General features: G+C 40.4%; 1 non-coding gene across 1 annotated transcript; it reads right to left on the reverse strand.

Moving 5' to 3' along the window:
- Positions 1–322: 322 nt before the first annotated feature.
- Positions 323–437, reverse strand: LOC136746164 (U5 spliceosomal RNA). Its single transcript, XR_010816309.1, has one exon. It is a non-coding gene; the product is annotated as a U5 spliceosomal RNA (small nuclear RNA).
- Between the last annotated feature and the right edge of the window lie 7782 nt (positions 438–8219).

An 8219-nucleotide genomic window follows, 5' to 3' on the forward strand; every position in this document is an offset into this window, starting at 1 on the left:
AGACAGACAGACAGACTGACAAACAGAAAAACAGACAGACACAGACACACACACACACAGAGCCAGCCAGCCAGCCAGCTCAGCGATGACATCACGAGCCTCTCTCAGCTGACTGCTATGACATCACAGAGCACGTACATTCCGTTGCTTGCCGTCTGTCAACCACTCAGTCACTGCCAGCCAGACTGGCTGGCTGGCTGGATGGGGGGGCTGCTTGCTGCTGCTGCGTACCTTAGCAAGCTTATTTGCTTGACCGGCCTTCCTACTCCTCTGCCCACATGCCCACCTATGCCCGATCTGCTGTTCACCTGGATCACAGCTCCGCCCCAACAAGGCAGATCCTCCCAAAAATGGTACAAACTGATCCACGTTCCCCTCCACGGAAAGCTTTAGCAAAAGGCAAAAGCGTTATACGTAATGAAGAGGAACCCGAGTCCAAGACGCATCCGACCAGCCATACATATTTGTGTGTATTAAAGATCACATTTTCTTACATTTAGTTTTTCTGTACTTTATTACATCTTATTGTGATTTATAAAAGTATTGTTTCTTTTCCATATGTATGTATGTATGTGTGTGTGTGTGTGTGTGTGTGTGTGTGCCTGTCTCTGTGTGAAAGTGTGTGTGTGTGTGTGTGTGTGTGTGTGTGTATATGTCTCTCTGTGAAAGTGTGTGTGTGGGTGTGACAGTGTGTGTGAGTGTCTGTCTGTCTGTCTGTCATGTAACTCGCACATCTGTGAGGGCACCATTTTTGCAGAAGAGATGTACACATTTTGGAGCAACATATGCTGCCATCCAGACATCATCTTTTCCAGTGACGTCCCTGCATTTTCAAACAGATCACATTTTATTACACTTTGTTTATCTGTACTTTATTACATCTTATTGTGATTTATACTTGTAATGTTTCTTTTCCATATATATGTATGTACAGTGGGGGAAAAAAGTAATTGATCCCCTGCTGATTTTGTACGTTTGCCCACTGACAAAGAAATTATCAGTCTATAATTTTAATGGTAGGTGTATTTTAGCAGTGAGAGACAGAATAACAACAAGAAAATCCAGAAAAATGCATTTCAAAAAAGTTATAAATTGATTTGCATGTTAATGAGGGAAATAAGTATTTGACCCATTTTCAATGCCCTGGCTTAGGGTTCTCACCCATGATTTGACAGTACATGGCCCCGTCCATCGTCCCTTTGATGCGGTGCAGTTGTCCTGTCCCCTTAGCAGAAAAACAGCCCCAAAGCATAATGTTTCCACCTCCATGTTTGATGGTGGGAATGGTGTTCTTGGGGTCATTCCTCCTCCTCCAAACACGGCGAGTTGAGTTGATGGCAAAGAGCTTGATTTTGGTCTCATCTGAGACCACTTTCACCCAGTTCTCCTCTGAATCATTCAGATGTTCATTGGCAAACTTCAGACGGGTCTGTACATGTGCTTTCTTGAGCAGGGGGACCTTGCGGGCGCTGCAGGATTTCAGTCCTTCACGGCATAGTGTGTTACCAATTGTTTTCTTGGTGACTATGGTCCCAGCTACCTTGAGATCATTAACAAGATCCTCCCATGTAGTTCTGGGCTGATTCCTCACCGTTCTCATGATCATTGAAACTCCACGAGGTGAGATCTTGCATGGAGCCCCAGACTGAGGGAGACTGACAGTTATTTTGTGTTTCTTCCATTTGCGAATAATCGCACCAACTGTTGTCACCTTCTCACCAAGCTGCTTGGTGATGGTCTTGTAGCCCATTCCAGCCTTGTGTAGGTCTACAATCTTGTCCCTGACATCCTTGGACAGCTCTTTGGCCATGGTGGAGAGTTTGGAATCTGATTGATTGATTGCTTCTGTGGACAAGTGTCTTTTATACAGGTAACGAGCTGAGATTAGGAGCACTCCCTTTAAGAGAGTGCTCCTAATCTCAGCTCGTTACCTGTATGAAAGACACCTGGGAGCCAGAAATCTTGCTGATTGATAGGGGATCAAATACTTATTTCCCTCATTAACATGCAAATCAATTTATAACTTTTTTGAAATGCGTTTTTCTGGATTTTCTTGTTGTTATTCTGTCTCTCACTGCTAAAATACACCTACCATTAAAATTATAGACTGATCATTTCTTTGTCAGTGGGCAAACGTACAAAATCAGCAGGGGATCAAATACTTTTTTCCCTCACTGTATGTATGTATGTATGTATGTATGTAAGTGTGTGTGTGTCTGTCTCTGTGTGAAAGTGTGTGTGTGTGTCTGTCTGTGAAAGTGATTGTGTGTGAAAGTGTGTGTGTCTGTCTGTCTGTCTGTGAAAGTGTGTGTGTGTGTGTGTGTGCGTGTGTCTGTCTGTGAAAGTGTGTGTTTGTGTGTGTATGGGTGTGACAGTGTGTATGAGTGTCTGTCATGTAACTCGCACATCTGTGAGGGCACCATTTTTGCAGAAAGAGATGTACACATTTTGGAGCAACATATGCTGCCATCCAGACATCGTCTTTTCCAGGGACGTACCTGCATTTTTCAGCAGGATAACGCCAAACCACATTCTGCCCAGATTTCAAGCGCATGGTTGCATAGGCAGAGAGTGCGGGTGCTAGCATGGCCTGCTTGCAGTCCTGACCTGTCTCCGAATTGAGAATGTGTGGCGCACTATGAAGTGCAAATTAAGACAACGAAGGCCCTGTGCAGTTGCGCAGCTGAGGAAATGCATAATGGATGAATGGGGGAAAATCCCGCTTGCTAAACTTAACCAAGAGGTGTCTTCAGTGCCCAAGTGCTTAATAAGTGTTATTAAAAGAAAAGGTGATGTTACATAGTGGTAAACAGTCGACTGTCCCAACTTTCTTGGTTTCTTTTCACTGCTAATGAGATGCTGTAGAGTGAGTTAGTTATATTGCTTTCAGGAGCTCTAATCGTATTGATGAGTTCATGCAGCATTTGTAATTGAATTTCAAAAAGAAATCTTTGCTGTCTGGCCTGTGTGTATGAGATGTACTCTGTCAATCTTTGGCTAACAACTGAAACATTGGTAGAACAGAAATGGCAACATAAAAAAGAAAAGTACATTTTAAAAGAGCACATTAAATAGGATGAATATACAGTTTTTTACAATCACTTTGTCACTAATTTCAGAACCTTGATGTCATTTTTCAAAACTCTAGACACAAAACTCAAAACGGTCATCACTTGTAACACAGGCTGTCCAATGTTCAAAACATTGCATTGTGCATTCATATCTTTAAAGAAACCTAGCACTTGCAGACTTGTTGGTTCAAATAACTCATTTATCATGAAATACCATAGTAACATAGTAACACAGAAGATACCGATAGTTTCACTGTGTAGTTGTTCGTACAATCATTAAATATTGTAGTACAAAATATGTGATACATGTTTCATTATGGTACTACACATAAATACATCACTGTAAAAGGACTAGTAGAGAGAATACTACAGACACAGTGGAATCATTGAACAAAATCTGAAATGTATTGATGCAATACAATCAAATCACACCATAGGTTTCTTTGAATCCATGCAAAAATAATTAGCTACAAAAACGAACAAAACTACAGTAAAATGTCAACTGCAGTGTTCCTCACCTGGCTTAGTGTAAAAAGCAAAACAAAGGATTGATTACTGTACTTCTAAATTTCCATCAGCCCTGTGTTCAGGTTCAGGTTCTCACAACCATTTTTCACAAGAGGCATCTTGAAACTGAACATACCTGAACATACTCAGTCATCAGCTGCTTCACTCTGTCTGCATTTCTTTCAAAAGGCACACTATACTCTGTGCTACACATTGGTATGCAGTATACAGTCATTTGACAATTGAGAGTAGCCTAATGTTTAGTGCATGCTGAAGACTTGCCGCTTCTCAGTACGGACATTTCTGATGATTGAGGCCACAGTTGATCCTGAGTTGATTCTGAGGTTTGATTGAATCATTGTAGCTGCCTCAGTCATGGTCATGCCATGATTTACAACATGCTCTACAACTATTTCTCGGATTTCACTGGACACTATTTGCTGTTGCTGCCGCTGTCTGGTCCGTGGCCCTGTCCTCTACCACGTTCCCCCAACACCTCTCAAATGAGGCCCATGGCTGCCTCTCTGGTGAGGCCTAAGCCCTCCTCTATGACGAGGCCCACGACCACCTCTCAGAAGGGGTGCATGTCCCCTTCCATTCCTTTGACCACCACGTCTTCCTCCTCCCACTGCTTGACCTCTATTGTGACCTGGATGACCTGCCGGCTCCATGTTATCACTGTGTTGCTCGGGTGGATAGCACTCATTTCACTCGATACTCGTACCACAATGTGAAATCAATCATCAATAACCAGTTGGCAGTATTGGAAAAGCAATTACAAGGGCCTGCATACATACAGTAATGTCAAATCTGATGTGGAAGAACAATCATCTTCAACCAGGTTGGAGCGTTAGTTGCAATGCCTTTAATACACGCAGCGTGGAGAGGAACAGTGACTCAAGAAGATCCCAAAGTCGCTCTGCCTTCATTTTAACAGTCAGAGCTTTTATACACAAAAATCAAAGAGCTGGTTATAATCAGAAAGTCATTACTATGTTATCTTAAAAGTTAGCTAAGCAGAATTTATATCATTATAGGACAGAGTTCATAGATCAACACATGGATTAGGGAGCAGGCACTTCAATCATACTGTTTGACATTGTCTCCAAGATTCTCATCGTAAATAACAAGCAGAAATCAAACTACCTTCTGGCCTGACCTTCTAGCTTGACCTTATCTTTCTTAAGTATACAAGAGAGAAAAACAGGTATTAGAGAAAGAATTTCTAACTTTCCTTCCACACTGAAAACATGGTGTGGAAAAGTGCTACATGATGATGAATGATGATGAAATATTACATCCATAGATAATGTAGTCCAACTGGTTCATGCTCCTCGGTTATTGGTGTCAATGGATCTCATTATCCTGAAACTTTCATGATCGAAACATGGAATACTGTTCGTCAGTTTCCATAAAACTATGAATTAAGAGTAATGCAACAGTCACTTATCATTTTGAGCAGCTGTATCAATTGATAGTTAGATCTTTGTAATGAAATGAATAGACAGTGATCTCAGATGTAATGTGTGAATTGCATTTTGAAATGGTAATACTTTGACGTTAAGTTGTATCATTTTAGTTCAATGAACAAATGATCTGAGGTTGATGTGTATTGTATCCAAGCAATTGAAAAATGTGCATTTTGATCATCGGGTGTGAGTTTTGTGTCTAGAGTTTTGAAAAATGACATCAAGGTTCTGAAATGAGTGCCAAAGTGATTGTAAAAAAGTGTAATATCAGGGGACAGTGGCTATTACTGATCTGGCCTTCCGTGGCCTCTGTATTAATGTAACAGGTCACATTGTATGTGTACACTGATACTTGATAGTATAATATAGTACAAGTAAAAAACATACATAGGTATCATAGAAGTATTTTGCAGAAATGATTATGGATACTTATCAAAATGGAGAGGAAATGCTAAATCCAGTCTCCCCAGGCTGAGCTTCTATTGCTACACCTGCTAAGTGGCTGCTGGCCCCACTATATGGATAGAGCCACACCAAGTACAAGAGTCTCCCCATTGCTATTTATATCTCCCTATCCAGTCTTCTATACGTGTCAGGTATACAAGTGTGTGTGTGTGTGTGTGTGTGTGTGTGTGTGTCTGTCTGTCTGTCTGTGAAAGTGTGTGTGTGTGTGTGTGTGTGAAAGTGTGTGTGAGTGTCTGTCTGTCTGTCTGTCATGTAACTTGCACATCTGTTAGGGCACCATTAATGCAGAGATGTACACATATTGTTTATTTTCCATATATATGTATGTATGTATGTATGCATGTCCAATTGCTTTGACAATACAAATGCACTGAATTGAGAGAGAGAGAGAGAGAGAGAGAGAGGTGCTAAGGCACATTTGTAACATAAATTAGGGAACATTTGAAACATGCTTAGGGAACATTCATAAGAACATAAGAACATAAGAACATAAGAAAGTTTACAAACGAGAGGAGGCCATTCGACCCATCATGCTCGTTTGGTGTCCATTAATATCTAAGTGATCCATGGATCCTATCCAGTCTATTTTTAAATGTTCCCAAACTTTCAGCTTCTACCACTTTCCATCTTGAATGCCTTGAAGCCCAATTTCCATTTGTTGTCCCCTGGTGCGTGTGTCCCTGCTGATCTGGAAAAGCTCCTCTGGTTTGAGGAACCTTTCATGATTTTGAAGACTTGGATCAAGTCCCCACGTAATCTCCTCTGTTCCAGGGTGAAAAGGTTCAGTTCCCTCAGTCTCTCCGAGTAGGACTTTCCCTTCAGACCTGGAATAAGTCTGGTTGCTCTCCTCTGAACTGTCTCTAAAGCAGCAATATCCTTCTTGAAGTGTGGTGCCCAGAACTGTACACAGTATTCCAGATGAGGTCTAGCGCATTGTACAGTCTTAACATTACTTCCCTTGTTTTAAATTCTACACTTTTGACGATATACCCTAGCATTCTGTATGCCTTTTGTATTGCTTCCTCACATTGTTTGGATGGAGAAAGTGAATCCACATAGATTCCTAGGTCTTTCTCATGCATTACTTCATCTAGATCTGTACCTCCCATAGTGTAATTATAGTGGACATTTTTGTTTTACTGCATGTATTACCTTGCACTTGTCCACATTGAATTTCATTTGCCAGGTGTCAGCCCACAACTGAATTTATCTAAGTTCCTCTGAATAGCATGTGCTGCCAAGATTGTATCTGCTAAGCCACCTATTTTAGTATCATCTGCAAATTTGACAAGGTTGCTAAGTATCCCAGAGTCCAGATCATTAATATAGATTAGAAAAAGCAAAGGCCCTAGTACTGATCCCTGTGGAACTCCACTAACAACCTCACTCCAGTTAGAAGTGACTCCTCTAATCTGTTTCCTATACATCAACCAGTTCATAATCCATCTACTTACATGACCCTGAATGCCTACAGCTTCCAATTTGAGGATCAGTCTTTGGTGTGGAACCTTATCAAAAGCTTTTTGGAAATCTAAGTATATCATATCATATGCTTTCACGTGATCTACAGCTGCAGTTCCATGTTCAAAAAAATGTATTAAGTTAGTAAGACATGATCTGCCTCGTCTAAACCCATGTTGACTATCTCCAAGAATATGGTTTTCATTGAGATGCTCCTCTATTTTCTGTCTAATCATTTTTTCCAACATTTTACAGGTGATGCAGGTGAGACTGATTGGTCTGTAATTTCCTGGCTCAGTTTTGTCCCCTTTCTTGTGGATTGGTATGAAATTTGCTGTCTTCCAGTCAGTGGGAACATCCCCTGTTCTAAGTGTCATTTGAAATAATCGAGTTAACGGCCTATACATAATTTCCCTCATTTCTTTAAGTACTGTTGGAAATATCCCATCTGGCCCAGGTGATTTGTTTGATTTTAATTCTGCTAGTCCCTTTAGTACCTCCTCCTCATTTATCCTGATCTCTCTTAGGGTTTGACTGGATTGATTGTCAACCTGTGGCATGTCATCTGTTTTTTCTTTTGTACAAACCTCTGTGAAATACTCATTTAGAATATTTGCCACATCTTGTTCGTTTTCCAAGATACCTCCATTTTTGCCCTTTATCTGTTTCACCTCCTCCTTAATTGACCGCTTGCTGTTGTAATTTTGAAAAAAGCTCATTGCATTGGTTGTAGCTCCAAGAGCTATGTTTCTTTCTATTTCCCTCTTTGCTTTCCTGATCCCTCTCTTAAGATCTCTTTGCAGCTCAACATATTCTATGTATTTTGTTTCATCACCATCCCTTTTGTATGTGCTATACAACATTTTCTTCCTCTTTATATTTTTTTGCATGCCTCTGGTTTGTATGTATGTATGTATGTATGTATGTATGTATGTGTGGAAGGAAAGTTAGAAATTCTTTTCTCACAACTGTTTTTCTCTCTTGTATACTTAAGAAAGATAAGGTCAAGCTAGAAGGTCAGGAGGCCATAAGGTAGTTTGATTTCTCTTTGTTATTTACAATGAGAACCTTGGAGACAATGTCAAACAGAATGACCTACGTGCCTGTTCCCTAATACCATGTATAGACCTATGAACTCTGTTCGATAATGATATATGTTCTGCTTAGTTAGCCTTTAAGATAACATAGTAATGACTTTCTAGCATGTATGTATGTATGTATATATATATATATATATATATATATA

Source organism: Amia ocellicauda, unplaced genomic scaffold, assembly GCF_036373705.1.
Source record: "Amia ocellicauda isolate fAmiCal2 unplaced genomic scaffold, fAmiCal2.hap1 HAP1_SCAFFOLD_96, whole genome shotgun sequence".
In the NCBI taxonomy this organism is placed as follows: Eukaryota; Metazoa; Chordata; class Actinopteri; order Amiiformes; family Amiidae; genus Amia; species Amia ocellicauda.